At 39.4% G+C, this 16,008-nt stretch overlaps 1 protein-coding gene across 4 annotated transcripts in view; it reads left to right on the top strand.

Moving 5' to 3' along the window:
* The window catches only part of ERC1 (ELKS/RAB6-interacting/CAST family member 1), a 512,141-nt gene that overhangs the window by 422,610 nt on the left and 73,523 nt on the right, over positions 1-16,008 (top strand). The gene's annotated exons all lie outside the window — the stretch shown is intronic.

Below are 16,008 nucleotides of genomic sequence, written 5' to 3'. Positions count from 1 at the left end.
GTGATCTCACTCTTTGGGAGTTGGTTCTCCTTGAAAAGTCTGTGTCTTGGAGTTATACTTCTCAAAATGATGGGGACATGTGTAGACCTCTCACTAGCAAACAGCCAAGAAGGATGATGAGGTAAGTTGGGGAATAGGACATATACTGTGAAGATGGGAAGCTTTTCAAATGACTTCATCCTGAAAGAAAGTGAAATCACAATACCAACCAAAAAGCTCTTTGGGTTAGAAGGTTGCATGCCAGACAAAGCTAAAGCTTAGAAACCAGTGTGCTAATTCTCTTTACCTAGTCTACATCGTACAGGGGTAGTTATTTGTCATCATGAAGCATGTGGGGCCATACCCTGGAGGTTTGACTAAGGAAATCCTAATACCTCAATCAATAAAGAAATTAAAATGCAAAAAAATAAGTAAATAAAGCAATCTGATAGGGGGAAAATAATAATAATTATGATTAATAAGTTCACACATATTGGTGGTCTTGCACTCCCTGTATTCACTGAATGTAGTTCACCAGTCTCCTCTAAATGAACCTGCCTACTCTATTTTAACAGAACATACAAACTTCTTGGCCTGCCTTAGCAGGAAGCACCTCCTCCATATACATGAACATGGACAGGATTATATTTTAGTTGCACACCCTTTTCTAGCCAATCAGAAGAAAATGTTAGTGTTTTTTGTTTTTGTTTTTGTTTTTGTTTTTTTGGCTTAAACAACACACATTTATTTTTCACAGTTCTGGAGACTGGGAAGTCCAAGATCAAGTTTCCAGCATGGTTGAGTTCTTGGTGAAGGCCTTCTTGAAAGCTAGCATATGGCCACCTTCTCACTGTGGAGAGAGAGAGAGAACTAGCTTTCTTTTTAATTTTTTATTTTATTTTTTATCATTTTTATATATATTTTTTTAAATAAATCTTTATTCAGATTATTACAATTATTTCTCCTTTTTCCCCCCATAGCTCCCCTCCACCTAGTTCCCACCCACCTTCTGCCCTTACCTCCCCCCCACTGTCCTCATCCATAGGTGTATGATTTTTGTCCAGTCACTTTATGAACACCCCCATACCGCTTTCCCCCTGAGAATTATCAGTCCACTCCCTTTCTATGCCCCTGATTCTATTATATTCACCAGATTATTCTGTTCCTCAGGTTTTTAATTCACTTGATTTTTAGGTTCACTTGTTGATAGATATGTATTTGTTGTTCATAATTTTTATCTTTACTTTTTTCTTCTTTCTCTTCTTTAAGAATACCTTTCAGCATTTCATATAATACTGGTTTGGTGGTGATGAACTCCTTCAGCTTTTTCTTATCTGTGAAGCTCTTTATCTGCCCTTCAATTCTGAATGATAGCTTTGCTGGGTAGAGTAATCTTGGTTGTAGGTTCTTGCTATTCATCACTTTGAAAATTTCTTGCCACTCCCGTCTGGCCTGCATAGTTTCTGGTGAGAAATCAGCTGACAGTCGTATGGGTGCTCCCTTGTAGGTAATTAACTGTTTTTCTCTTGCTGCTTTTAATATTCTCTCTTTGTCTTTTGCTCTTGGCATTTTAATTATGATGTGTCTTGGTGTGGTCCTCTTTGGATTCCTTTTGTTTGGGGTTCTGTGCGCTTCCTGGACTTGTAAATCTATTTCTTTCACCAGGTGGGGAAAGTTTTCGGTCATTATTTCTTCAAATAGGTTTTCAGTATCTTGCTCTCTATCTTCTTCTGGCACCCCCATAATTCTGATGTTGGTACGCTTGAAGTTGTCCCAGAGTCTTCTTACACTATCTTCAACTTTTTGGATTTTTTTTTTTTTTTTTTTTTTTTGCTTTTTGCTTTTTCGGTTGAGTGTTTTTGCTTCTTTGTATTTCAATTCTTTGACTTGATTTTTGTGTTCCTCTTTTCTGTTTTTGGGTCTCTGTATAATATTTTTTATTTCAGTCAGTGTATGTTTAATTTCTAGTTGGTCCTTTTTCATATCTTCGAGGGTCTCGTTATATTTATCGGCCTTTTCTAGGATATTCTTAAAAAGCCTTATAACCGTGGTTTTGAATTCTATATCCAGTCGTTTGTTTTCCTTCATTTCTTTCGTTTGTGATCTGTTTCTTTGACGCCGCATTTTCACTGCTTCCCTGAGTTGGTAAGGTAGATTTGTGTGCTAGGTTTCCAATATGGCCCAGTGGGTCTGCCTCCCCAGTTAACCTGAGGTGGACACTCTTGGTGCACCCCTTTGTGTACTGTGTGTACAGCCTTGTTGTAATTAAGTCTTGATTGTTGTTGGTATCACTGGGAAGAATTGACCTCCAGGCCAGTTGGCTGTAAGGATCAGCTGTGTCTATGCTGGGAGAAGTTCGGTGCTGGAGACAGCCTTATAGGATTAGACTTGCCAAATTGCAATAGCCTCTGTGCTCAGCTTGGATGGGGTGGAGTCTCAGTCTTGGCTTCCCGTCAGCCTTACCTTTGCGCGCACGTGCGCGCCTTCAGACCTCTGCCTTCCCTGGCTCCTGAGTCTCCGCCCGAGAGTTCAGACTCCCCCCACAAGAGCGTGGGTCCCCAGGGTCTCGCCTGGAACCAGGGTTCAGTGCAGTCAGAACTGGGGCCCAGTGCAGTCATGAACCTCCGACTCCCTTCCACTAGGGAAAGCCTGTGGCAACCTCCACAGTCTTTGTGCGCACTGGCACATGCGCACTTTCAGTCCTCCGCCTTCCCCGGCTCCCAAGTCTCCGCCCGAGAGTCCAGATTCCCCCCGTAAGAGCGTGTGTCCCCAGGGGCTCGCCTGGAACTGGGGTTCAGTGCAGTCATAACTGGAGCTCAGTGCAGTCAGGAGCCTCTGACTCCCTTCCACTAGGGAAAGCCTGTGGCAACCTCCGCAGCCTTTGTGCGCACTGGCATGCGCGCGCTTTCAGTCCTCTGCCTTCCCCGGCTCCCGAGTCTCCGCCCGAGAGTCCAGACTCCCCCCGTAAGAGTGTGGGTCCCCAGGGGCTCGCCCGGAACTGGGGTTCAGTGCAGTCAGAACTGGGGTTCAGTGCGGTCGGGGGCTTCCTTCCCCCTTCCGCCAGAGAAAGTCAGCCAGGCTCTCAGCCGCCCTTCCTCTCTGCGCGCACAAAGACCTTTTGCCGTACCTCCAATTCTCTGTGAGCTTTTCTCTTTCCTTCTAGTTGTAGAATTTTCACTCAGCCAGCTTTCCTGTGGTTCTGGATGGTGTCCATTCTGTCTTTTAGTTGTAGTTTTGAAATTGTTGTGCGAGGCAGCAGTTTAGGTGCTTACCTATGCCGCCATCTTGGTTTCTCCAAAATGTTAATGTTATAGGAAACAAGGCCCATAGGTACCTTTACCAGAAGACTGAAAAATGAACAAACCTTCAAATAGATTTGTTCCTGAAGTCTCCCTTTTCCTTTCTCTCTTCCTATATAGAATAACTCTTAATCCGAGTTCAAATGCTACCGATTTTGTTTTTTTAATTATGCACTATTGATCTTACTTCATCAAAATATTAATTGCCATTGGTTTAACACATTGCAGTTGTAATTAGTAGGCCATAGCTGGTGTTTCTACAATATGGTATTTCAAATTTTCTAAAATGAGCTATAAATATAAGGTTGTACCTAAAGAAGTGCGTGAGTGCCCCTTGCAGAAGTCTTGACTTGGCAATCTAGTTTCCTTCACCTATTTCTTTATTAATTCTACAGAACAGATTTTCTCCCAACCAACTGCTAACCAGGCCCGACCCTGCTTAGCTTCCCAGATCAGATGAGATCGGGCACATTCAGGGTGGTATGGCTGTATATGAGAACAGATTTTCTTAACAAAATTATTTACTTTTGAAATTAGTGATCTACCTTATCAAACTTAACATAAAAACATTTCACATGGATTTTCTATAGGCTGAGGGGAGAGAAGGACTCTCACTTTTTCTAGCTTGAAGTAGTACTTGCTTCATTCTATGTGTCTTAGGAGGGTTGCCTGACAGCACATTCTTTCAAAGAAAGTTTCAGTGACTAAATCTCTTTTATAGGTCATTCCTTTATAAAATTCAAGGTGTTTTTCCAGGGGAAAAAATTCTTCAACATATAGGAGGTTAATTTGAATTAAATTGAATTGAATTGAATGTTTTCTTCTTTCTTGTTTTTCCCTTACAAAAGAATGTACGTCCCATGAGGACAGGGACTTAGAGGTGTTTGCTTTTGTATTCCCATCATCTAGAGTAGTGGTCGGCAAACTGCGGCTCGCGAGCCACATGCGGCTCTTTGGCCCCTTGAGTGTGGCTCTTCCACAAAATACCACGTGTGGGCGCACACGTACAGTGCAATTGAAACTTCGTGGCCCATGTGCAGAAGTCGGTTTTCGGCTCTCAAAAGAAATTTCAATCATTGTACTGTTGATATTTGGCTCTGTTGACTAATGAGTTTGCCGACCACTGATCTAGAACAATACCTAGTAGAGAGCAAGCTCTTATTAAATATATAGAGAATTAACTTCTGAGTTCATGAAATTCAGATAAGAAACAGTAAAGTTTACATTGAAACCAAGAGCATAGACTTAATTAGCTGTTAGCTTTAATATCAGCATTTCTGCTACAAGAAGTTTTGAAAGGGGAGAAGGGAAAAATGTCTAGAAGCAAAAGACCTGTTGAGAAATGTTGAGAATTTAAAAGAAAGTCGTAATTAAGTGAGAGAATCTGGCTCCTGTAATGTTATGCTAAATAAAAGGGGGTTGAGGATAATTCAGAAATCTTTCCTATCTGCTAATTTAACGTCCTTCAGGTAGAAACTTTTCTTCTCGTAACCTGTAGTTTATAGCCGTAAGAGGAGCCTGGAGCATAGGCGCTCTTTCTGGGCTTCATCTCATGAAGACTGCATACGCTGGTGCCAGACCACACCTGAAGGAGGTACCTGCCCAGGGACGTGGCAGTTGGTTTTGGTATAAGACTATTCCACTGACTAAAATCTGGAAATGTGTTGCATTGCCTATTAGCTCAGCACTATAGCATCCCAAAACAAGATTTGGACCAGTATGTTTTGGAACATTTCTTTTTTAATTAGAGGTTATGTAAATGTTAATACAAGCTTTTACGACAAGTGTTTTAAAACATCTGCCTCTTTTTCTTTGGGCATTTCCTTTTTTTGTCTGTCCTAATTGGATTTTCCTTATCAAATTAAAACATCCTGAAATTATCCTATTGCATTAGTACTACAATGGTAGTCTCTTAAGTCTCTAGAGAATATATCTGTAGAAGGGAAGTGTTAAGTCATCTTGTACAATTGAATGGGATGGTGAATTAGAATATTTTACCAGTATGGTCCAAATTGTTTATTAGACCAACGGTTTAAATCATTTGGACCAATACCAGGACTAGTTTTTGACACAATAGGCAAGGAATAATTTGACCTTTTATTTTTATTTTATTTTTTTTATTTCTTTATTGATTAATGTATTACATATATGTCCTTATCCCCCCATCAACCCCCCTTGCCCCCGTTCATGCCCTCACCCCCCTGTTGTCTGTGTCCATTGGTTAGGCTTATATGCATGCATACAAGTCCTTTGGTTGATCTCTTCCCCACCCTCCTCTGCCTGCCCTCTGAGGTTTGGCGGTCTGATCAATGCTTCTCTGTCTCTGGATCTGTTTTGGTTCATCAGTTGATGTTGTTCATTATATTCCACAAATGAGTGAGATCATCTGATATTTATCTTTCTCTGACTGGCTTATTTCACCTAGCATAATGCTCTTCAATTCCATCCATGCTGTTGCAAATGGTAAGAATTCCTTTTTTACCACAGCATAGTATTCCATTGTGTAGATGTACCACAGTTTTTTAATCCACTCATCTGCTGATGGGCACTTAGGCTGTTTCCAAATCTTAGCTATGGTGAATTGTGCCGCTATGAACATAGGGGTGCATATATCCTTTCTGATTGGTGTTTCTAGTTTCTTGGATATATTCCTAGAAGTGGGATCACTGGGTCAAATGGGAGTTCCATTTTTAGTTTTTTGAGGAAACTCCATACTGTTCTCCACAGTGGCTGCAGCAGTCTGCATTCCCACCAGCAGTGCAGGAGGGTTCCTTTTTCTCCACATCCTCGCTAGCACTTGTCGTTTGTTGATTTGTTGATAGCCATTCTGACAGGTGTGAAATGGTACCTCGTTGTTTTGATTTACTGATATTTTTTTATAAATGCAACTACTTAGGAATCTAGTGAGGAATTTGGAACTTCAGAGATTAGGAAGTGGATCTTGGAGATTAGAGAAAGTTTGGGTGAATGGAAGGGAAAAGAAAAATAATTTTAGATAGGAACCAACTTGAAGGAAGGCACTAAGAATGAGAATATGATATGCAGGGGCTAGTACTTAAACTGGCCAGCTAAAACATAGAGTGTCAATGTCCTTTCATTCATTGCATGGTTATGTACCCACCCACACTTCTATTTTAATATAAAGTGCGCATAATTCAAATAGAAAAACTACAAATGTGAGTGGCTCACAAGAACAGATACATGTTGAGCTTTACAGAAGATTAAAAGAGCAATCAGCTTCCCTTGGACATTGTCTGAATCAGTGTTCTGAGTTGATTGCCTTCTCATCTCATTCGGATGCTTCAGGGTCCTGATCTGAATGTGGGCTTCAGGACCAGATTACCTAACTTTATTTATTTGTAAAATGGGAATAATAATGTACCTACTTCATGGGGTTGTTGGGTGATTAGATGAGCTAATATAAAGCCTTTAAAACAGTGCCTTTACAGATCATGGTTTCTTGATTAATGTTACTTATTAATGTCTTCAACCCGTAGACACACACTGACTATTGATAGCATGAAGCCCTTCCTGCTTCCCTCTCTGCCTCCCTCCCTTCTCTCTTCTTACTTTCTCCTTTTCTTCCTCTTGCCTCTCTCATTCCATTAAATAGGAGACTTGGGCGAGAGTTTCTTAATTTGAAGCTTTGGATTTAAACTGTTTTTTCACCAAATAAACTCCAATCTAATAGCATTTCCTGTACACACCCCACAGAAATATCTTTAGTTTCCTCTTTGTCCTAAGTACAGACAACTTTCTGTCTGTTATGATCCCCCTCCTTCTTTTCTCCATCCCAAACTTAAATTTAAAATCCTCACTTATTTCTGCTTTTCATGATTTTCCAGAAGTTTCTACTCCCTTCACAATTAATATTCCTTTTTTTAATGCCTTCATATATATATATTGATTCGAGAGAGAGAGAGAGGAAGGGGAAGGGAGAAAGAGAAAAATCATTTGGTTGCTTCCAGTAAGCACCTTGACCATGGATCGAACCCGCAACCTAGGTATGTGCCCTGACTGGGAATCAGACCCTCAACCTTTCAGTGTATGGGACAATGCTCCAATAAACTGAGCCACACCAGCCAGGCTATCTTTTTTATTTAGTGTTTTCATTTTCTACAAATAAATACTCACAAGTGGAATTCCTGGATCATATAGTAGTTCTAGTTTTAATTTTTTGAGGAACCTCCATACTGATTTCTATAGTGACTGCACCAGTTTACATTTCCACGAACAGTGGATTTTTTCTCCACATCCTCTCCAACACTTATTTCCAGTCTGGTTGATAATAGCCATTCTAACAGGGGTGAGGTGACTCCTCATTGTGGTTTTGATTTGCATTTCCCTGATGATTAGTGATGGAGAACATCTTTTCATGTACCTGTTAGCCATCTGTATGTCTTCTTTGAAAAAATGTCTATTCAGCCTGGCCAGCATAGCTCAGTGGTTGAGCATCAACCTATGAACCAGGAAGTCACGGTTCAATTCCTGATCAAGGCACATGCACGGGTTGCGGGTTCGATCCATGGTGCTTACTGGAAGCAACCAAATGAATCAATCCTCAATGCGGCATGCAGGAGGCAGCCAGTCAATGATTCTCTCTCATCATTGATATTTCTATCTCTCCCCTCTCCTTTCCTCTCTGAAATCAATAAAAATATATTTTTTAAAAGTGTCTATTTGGATCTTCTGCCTATTTTTAAATCAAGTAGTTTGTTTCTTTAGCTAGTGAATTGTATGAGTTTTTAATATATTTTGGATATGAACCCTTATCAGATATTTATTTGCAAATATATTTTTCCATTCAGTAGGTTACCTTGTCATTTTGTTGATTTTTCATTTGCTGCTCAAAAGCTTTTTAGTTTATTGTAGTCTCGCTTTGTTTTTGCTTATGTTGCCTTTGGTGGGGTTTTTTTGGTTGGTTGTTTTTTAATCTCACCCAAGAATATTTTCCATTGATTTTTGGAGAAAGTGGAAGGAGTGTGGGGAGGGGGGAGAGAGAAAGAGAGAAACATCAATGTGAGAGAGGCACATGGATCGGTTGACTCCTGCATGCACCCCAATCCAGGCCTGGGATTGAGCCTGCAACCGAGGCATGTGCCTTTGACCGACTAGGAATCAAACCCGCAACCCCCTCTTCTGCAGGCCAGTGCTCTAACCACTGAGTAAACCAGCTAGGGCTGTTGTCTTTGTTTTTAACATCAAATCCAAAAATTACTGCTATTTCAAAGAGCTTACTACCGGTGGTGAGTTTTATTTTGTTTGGTTTTTTAGGAATTTTAAGGATTTCATGTGTTACATTCAAGCCTTTAATGTATTTTAAGTTATTTTTTTGTGTATGGTATAAGATAATGGTCCAGATACATTATTTTGCTTGTGGCTCTCCAATGTTCTCAACACCATTTATTAAAAAGATTCTTCTTTCCACGTTATATATTCTTGGTTTCTTTGTCGGAATTGACCTTATATGTGTGTGGTTATTTCTGGGCTCTCTATTCTATTTCATTAATCTGTGTGTCTGTTTTTATGCCAGTACTATACACTGAGTGGACAGATTATTATGCGTTCAGAGATCATAATAATCTGGCCACTCAGTGTATATTTTTAATTACTATAGTATAATATCACTATTTTATAATATAGTTTAAAATCAGGGAACATCATGCTGGTGACTCAGTTCTTTTTCTCAAGATTACTTTGGCTATTCGGGGTCTTTTATGGTTCCATACAAATTGTAGGGGGGTTTTGTTCTATTTCTGGGGGAAATGCCATTAGAATTTTGATAGGATTGCATTGGATCTATAGATTGCTCTGGGTTGTATGGACATTTTAACAATATTAACTTTTCCAGTCTCTAAGCACAAAATATCTTTCCATTTTTGTATGTCTTTCAATTTATTTTATTAATGACTAGTAGTTGTCAATATATAAGTCTTTCACTTCCTTGGTTAAATTTTTTTCTAGGTATTTTATTCATTTTGATGTAATTTTAAATGGGATTGTTTTCTTCACTTGTTGCTAATAGTTCATTATTAATGTATAGAAATGCAACAGATGTTTGTGTATTGATTTTGTGTCCTACAACATTACTGAATTTGCTTATTCCAATGGTTTTTTAATGAAGTCTTTAGGATTTTCTATATGTAATATGTCATCTGCAAACAGTGACATTTTTACCTCTTTCTTTCCAAGTTGGATGCCTTTCATTTCTTTTTCTTGACTAATTCCTCTGGCATGGCTAATACTATCCTATATAATAAAAGGGTAATATGCACATTGACCCTAACAGCAGAACAACCGGTCGCTATGATGCGCACTAACCACCATGGGGCAGACGCTCAATGCAGGAGCTGCCCCCTGGTGGTCAGTGAGCTCCCACAAGGGGAGCTCCACTCAGCCACAAGCCAGGCTGACAGCTGCGAGGGCTCCGGGGCTGCCAGAGGGATGTCTGACTGACAGCTTAGGCCCAATCCCCTGGGGAGCAGGCCTAACCCTGCAGGTGGACATCCCCCCGAGGGGTCCCGGACTGCGAGAGGGCACAGGCCGGGCTGGAGACCGCCCCCCGCTCCAACCAAGTGCACAAACTTTCATGCACCGGGCCTCTAGTGTTAAATGAAAGTGGCAAGAATGGGCATTCTTCTCTTGTTCCTGATATGAGCTGGAAAAACTTTCAACTTTTCACACTTGTTCGCTGTGGGCTTATCTTTATTATACTGAAGCATTTTCCCTCTATACCCGCTTTGTTAAGCGTTTTTATCATAAATGGATTTTGCATTTTATCAAATGTCTTTTCTGCATCTGTTGAGATGATCATATAGTTTTATCCTTTATTTTTATGATGTGATATATTAGATTGACTGATTTGCAGGTGTTAAACCATCTTTGCATCCCTGGAGTAAATTCTACTTGATCATGGTGTATGATCCTTTAATGAATTGTTGAATTTGGTTTGCTAATACTTTACTAATGAATTTTTTATGTATGGTCATCAAGGATATTGGCCGGTACTTTTCTTGTGATGTCCTTGTATGGATTTTGTATCAGGGTAATGATTTGGAAGCATTCCCTCCTCTTCTATTTTTTGGAAGAGTTTAAGAAGGATTGGTATTACTTCTTTGATTGTTTCGTAGAATCCACCAGTGATGTTTTCTGGTTCTGAACTTATGTTTTTGATTACTGATTCAATCTCCTTACTTGTAATTGGTCTGTTTAGATTTTCTATTTCATCATGACTCAGTCTTAGTAGGATGTATGTTTCTAGGAATTTACCCATTTCTTCTAAGTTGTCCAATTTGTTGGTGTGTAATTGTTCATAGGAGTCTTTCATTATTCTTTGTATTTCTGTGGTATCGGTTATAAAATCTCTGTTTTTATTTCTGATTTTATTTGCATCTTTTTTTCTTGGTCAGTCTAGTTAAAGGTTTGTCAATTTTATCTTTTCAAAGAACTAGTTTTTAATTTTATTGTTCTTTTCTATTGTCTTTTTAATCTGTTTCATTTATTTTTTTATCTAATCTTTGTTATTTCCTTCCTTCTACTACATTTTGGCTTTTTTAGTTCTTTTTCTAGTTCCTTGAGTAAGGACATTTATTTGAGACTTTCTTATTTCGTTAGGAGCATTTATCGCTATGAACTTCCCTTTAGAAGTGTTTTTGCTGCATCACATAAAGTTTTGTGTGATACGTTTCCAGTCTCAGTTGTCTCAAGGTATTTTTTGACTTAGCCATTACCAACACCCTTTTAGAGCATAGAATACAAATGTTCTGTTATCTTTTTAAAAAATAGTTTATTCATAGGAGAGTTTGAAAAGAATAGTTTGTTTCTGGTTCTAAGAAAACTTCAAGGCGGTTAGAGACCATCCACCGGGCTGTCATAGGGAGGAAAGTAGGGGAGACCCATGCAGCCTAAAGGAGGCTCGCCGTAATGTTCCCTTTTTCCGATCTTACGTTTTCCCCTCAGAAGTAAACAAGCTAATATTGGTATGATTTTGGTAAGGCATTTGCTTTGGATTGTATTTAATAGTTAGGAATGAGAGTACTTCTTGGTCATTTTGGAAGCGAGGACCCAAGAGCTCCACTTTTTTTCTTATAAACACATTTTTCTTCTTTAGAAGTATTACAACTGATGTGATTCCTTTGAGATAGTTGCCTTTGCCCTCCTGATGGCCCACTAGGGCATTTTGGCCCCCAGGAGGTACAACACAAGGGTATTCCAGGTAAATTTACATATTTTATTTCTAACTAGCATTTCTTTGATAACTGGCCACCAGCCTGGAAGTATCTCAAACCCTCTGTGTTTTAAAGCCCAGCAGAGTCCTGTGTGTGTGTGTGTGTGTGTGTGTGTGTGTGTGTGTGTGTGTGTGTGTGTGATGTGACTGTAGCAGTCTTATGTTTAAACCTCAATAAGAAGCAACTGCTTTCCAAAACAGCTAAATCTGCAGGTCCAAAAAAAATGAAGGTTTTTTTAACTGCCACATTCATCAGTACTGCCTGAACAATATCAATACCACTCCAAAGTATCATGGCATGGAAAGTTATCCACAAATGTAAAGTCAGACCTAATGACCTTTAAGAAGCACCCCACAGCCGAAACCGGTTTGGCTCAGTGGATAGAGCGTCAGCCTGCGGACTGAAAGGTCCCAGGTTCGATTCCGGTCAAGGGCATGTACCTTGGTTGCGGGCACATCCCCAGTAGGGGGTGTGCAGGAGGCAGCTGATCGATGTTTCTCTCTCATCGATGTTTCTAACTCTCTATCCCTCTCCCTTCCTCTCTGTAAGAAATCAATAAAATATATTTAAAAAAAAAAAAAAAAGAAGCACCCCACAGTGGCAGTGGACTTTTCTTCTGACGTGGGGTGATTTTCAGGCAACAGAAAGAAGCAGAAGCCACCACCTCTGCACTGTGGTTCTAAGTACTACTTTTTTTTTTTTTGAGACAATTTCTATTTTATTTTTTTAAATATATTTTATTAATTTTTTACAGAGAGGAAGGGAGAAGGATAAAGAGTTAGAAACATCGATGAGAGAGAACCATTGATCAGCTGCCTCCTGCACGCCCCCTACTGGGGATGTGCCCACAACCAAGGTACATGCCCTTGACCAGCATCGGACCTGGGACCCTTCAGTCCGCAGGCCGACACTCTATCCACTGAGCCAAAGCGGTTAGGCCTTAGGGCCTAAGTACTTCTTGACAGACTTAGCGATTACCTGAGCTCTGTGAAGGCAGAGACCTCTTGGGCCACACGAGTGAGCTGTAATTTGTGGAAGAGACCTTTCTCATTGTATTTTGAAGATCACATTTATAGTGTTCCATAGGAACAGCCTTTATTTTTGTAGTTTCTGCTGAATGATGGAAGGTGACATTGTCCTGTGACTCACTTGATTCATTTTAGACTGAAATTATGGTGTTTTAAATATCTCTGGAACATATGCTCTCAAATTCACGAGTTTTTTCTTGATGATGAGCATTTAACATATGAAGAGCTAGTCCTCTTGCTTATGGTATTATTTATGATTTAGACATTCTTCCTGGACAATAAAAAATATCCTTTTGCACTTAGTGCAAAAAAGTTTCATCACAATTTGATTGTTTTTCACAGTCATCTGAAAATATGGGATTTTACAGAGCACAATGAATATTTTTTGAATAAAAAACTGGTGAGTTTTACCCTAAAGAAACATTCCATGTATTTTGTTTGAAGTGCTATGCATCAGTAGTAGCTGTTTTTAATCTTTTAATTTCCTCTGTACCCTAACAAGGTTATCCCATAATCTGACATCATTCATGTTTATCGATTTCCTAGACTGATCTTAGCTCCAGTCAATATCCAATGCACCTTCTAGAATATATCAAGTTCATTACCTTCAGCCCCCACTAAACATATATGGCAGAACCCCTTTTAATACCAGTTTTGGAAGACAGGCTTAGCACTTGCCTATTACATCACACTTTTATTTTACAGAGTTCTGTTCTGGAGTATATAATTTGACTCACATTTTATCTGCACTATTAAACAATATTCTTGTTACCATAGAGTTCTATAGTATTCCTTTCATTAACTTGTCCTCAGCTCCTCACTAATTTGTTATTTTCTATACATTTTCTCTGTCTTTAGGATTATTATCTGTTTTCGGTTAAAGAATATTTTCTTGGACACAAAAATGCATCATCAACCAAAACAAAAGAGTTCTTCTCCCTTGATGTGTCTTCCTTCTTCTTCGTGATCCTGGGGTGATGAGACTGAAGTGTCCAGCTGGATCTGGCAGTCAGCATCTCTGGGATAAATTAAATGAGCGTACTTGATTGAGGTGTAGCTGGACTGTATCACTGTCTTCCTATTATCCTAGGAGATCAAAGCAAAGCACAAATGGAGGCTTAGTCTTTAAAATATTTAAAACAGATGGCTGATTCTTTTTGGTGAAAATTCGGGTTTTAAGGCAATCCACTTGTTAGCAAGATTTCTTTTCATTGATAGTCAATACTGAACATATACCATCCTTTCTTCCTCAATTTCAAGACTAGAATCACAAACTTTTGCATGAGGAGGAATTTGGCAAACCTAGAAAGCTCTTAAACTATCTGGGTTCCTTTTCCGGTGAATGTAAAATAAGTTATTCAAATTTTCTTTGAACAGTTTTGGTATTAAATGAAAACATCTTAAATGTTTACATTCTGATAGTCATTTTGTTGGTGGGTCACTATTTAAAATCTAGTATTCATATTGTTACATCTTCCATAAATTAAACCAGGATGTTTATCCCTGAATTTATGTTTTAACAAACTGAAAAACGCATTTTCCTTATCATTGACATCTGGGCCCTAAGTTTACATAGAATAATTCTTTAAGTGGGCTTTTAAGTTTTCTTTTGTTGCTGTTTTTGTTAGTCCTCACCTGAGGATGTATTTTCCATTGATTTTTTTTTTAGAAAGAGTGGAAGAAAGGAAGGGAGGGGGGAGGGGAAAGAGAGAGAGAGAGAGAGAGAAACATCTATGTGAGAGACACACAACATCAATTGCCTCCACATGTACCCCGATTGGAGCCAGGGATTAAACCTGATACTCAGGTATGTGCCCTTGACTGGGAAGTGAACCTGCAACCCTTTGGTCCATGGGCTGATGCTCTAACCACTGAGCAAACCAGCTAGGGCTGGTTTGGAGTTTCTTTTGTTTGGTTTAAAATTGACTGAAATGAGAAAATTAACTCAAAAATATTTATTGGGCCCTGGCTGGTTTAGCTCAGTGGATAGAGTGTTGGCCTGCAGATTGAAGGGTCCCAGGTTCAATTCCGGTCAAGGGCATGTACCTTGGTTGCGGGCAAATCCTCTCTCTCTCTCTCTCTCTCTCTCTCTCTCTCTCTCTCTCTCTCCCCCCTCCCTTCCTCTCTGAAATCAGTAAAAATACAATTTTTAAAAAAGTGTGCAGGAGGCAGCTGATCAATGTTTCTCTCTCATCAGTGTTTCTAACTCCCTGTCCCTCTCCCTTCCTCTCTGTAAAAAAATCAATAAAATATATTTAAAAAAAAAAAATATATATATATATATATATATATATATATATATATATATATATATATATGTAGGGAGTCTACCTTTTACCTATATTGTACTAGATAAATGGATTAAAATAAATGCTTCAAGACCCCAAAACAAATACTAAACAATAGATGTTCTCCAACAGAAAAAACTATACAAGGTGCAATAGAAAATCCCAGTTTTCCACAGAGACTCAAGGTTCACAGAGGAGGTGACCTATCAGCTGCCTCTTGTAGGAGCAGTTGGCGTTCGCCAAGCAGACGTAAGTTTAGACAAAGACACAGCACTTGCAATGATGCAGAAGCATAAACAGCATAACAAACTTGATATAATCTTAGTAGTTCACGCTGAATAGTGTGTAGGGTATGTACTAATTACTATTTCTACATAGCACGTTACCCCAAAACTTGGCAGCATAAAACAAAACTTTGTTGTCTCAGTGGTTTCTGTGGGTCAGGAATTCAGAAGCAGCTTAGCAACTAAGTAACCTTTAGTTCTCTTACTTGGAGTCTCCTAGGGGTTATAGTCAAGATGTCAGGTGGGGATGGAGTATCTAATTCCAAGATGGCTCTCCCACAGTTCATGCTGGGGGTTGGCTGTTGCAATGTCCTTGTGACATGGTGGCTGACTTCTCCCAAAATGAATGATTCAAGAGAACAAGGAGGAAGCCATAATGTCTTTTATGACCTAGAATCAGAAGTGACATATCATCACTTCTACAGTGTTCTATTCCTGAGAAGCGAGTCACTAAGACCTTCCCACATTTAATGGGGCAGAGTATCTTAGGCTCTACTTTTTGAGGGGAGGAATGTCACAACATTTTTGGACTTATTTAAAACCACCACAGCGCAGGGATTGAGGTGACAAGCCATGAGGCTGGTGCAGTGAGCAGCAGGTAATCAGGAAGACCTTAGTATACCATTGCAGTTTGTAGAGGTTGGACAGCAAGGAGCAAGTCCTGGAAACAAGGCCAGTTAAGAGTTTCTTCCTCTGTCCTGGAGAATAACGCTATGGGCCCAAATGGGTACAATAACAGAAGAGTTTGAGAAGTGGGAATATGTTTATTATCAAAAAGCTTTGGGTCCCAAATTGTTTTTAGTCTTCTTTGTTTTAGAAAATGCAGACCACAATCTGAAAGCCCAGTTATAGTTCTGAAAGTTAACTTGCCCACAGAACTATTCAGGTAAAAAGCAATTCAA

This window comes from Plecotus auritus (genome assembly GCF_963455305.1).
Source record: "Plecotus auritus genome assembly, chromosome: 3".
Taxonomy (NCBI): domain Eukaryota; kingdom Metazoa; phylum Chordata; class Mammalia; order Chiroptera; family Vespertilionidae; genus Plecotus; species Plecotus auritus.
The sequence above is the reverse complement of the archived record's forward strand: the minus strand, read 5'-3'. Positions and strand labels throughout refer to the sequence as shown.